The 361-nt window shown below is 52.4% G+C and overlaps 1 protein-coding gene across 1 annotated transcript in view; it reads left to right on the forward strand.

Annotated features, from left to right (window-relative positions):
• LOC106869467 (uncharacterized) overlaps positions 1 to 361 on the forward strand; it is a 39,926-nt gene that overhangs the window by 34,667 nt on the left and 4,898 nt on the right. The window lies entirely within an intron of this gene.

The raw sequence follows: 361 nt of genomic DNA on the forward strand, positions 1-361 counted from the left end.
GTGTGTTTGGTGGCATGTGTGTGTGTGGTGTGGTGTAGTGTGTGTGTAGGTGTAGTGGAGTGAGGAATTGTGTGTCTGGTGGAGTGTTACCATTCCACAACTCAACACTCCATGTGCCACCCTGGGCCGTGTCATGTGTCACCCTGTTCTACTCCATATTTCACACTGTTCTGCTCCCTGTGCCACTCTGTTCCATGTCTCAGCATAACTCTCTATAACGCTCCAGTCCACGCTAACTCTTTTCTGCAATGCACCACAACACTCCATACTGCTTCATTCACACACCACACCACACCACACCGCACTGCACCACACCACACCACACCACACCACACCGCACCACACCACACCACACCACACC

This window comes from Octopus bimaculoides, chromosome 30 (assembly GCF_001194135.2).
Source record: "Octopus bimaculoides isolate UCB-OBI-ISO-001 chromosome 30, ASM119413v2, whole genome shotgun sequence".
Lineage (NCBI taxonomy): Eukaryota > Metazoa > Mollusca > Cephalopoda > Octopoda > Octopodidae > Octopus > Octopus bimaculoides.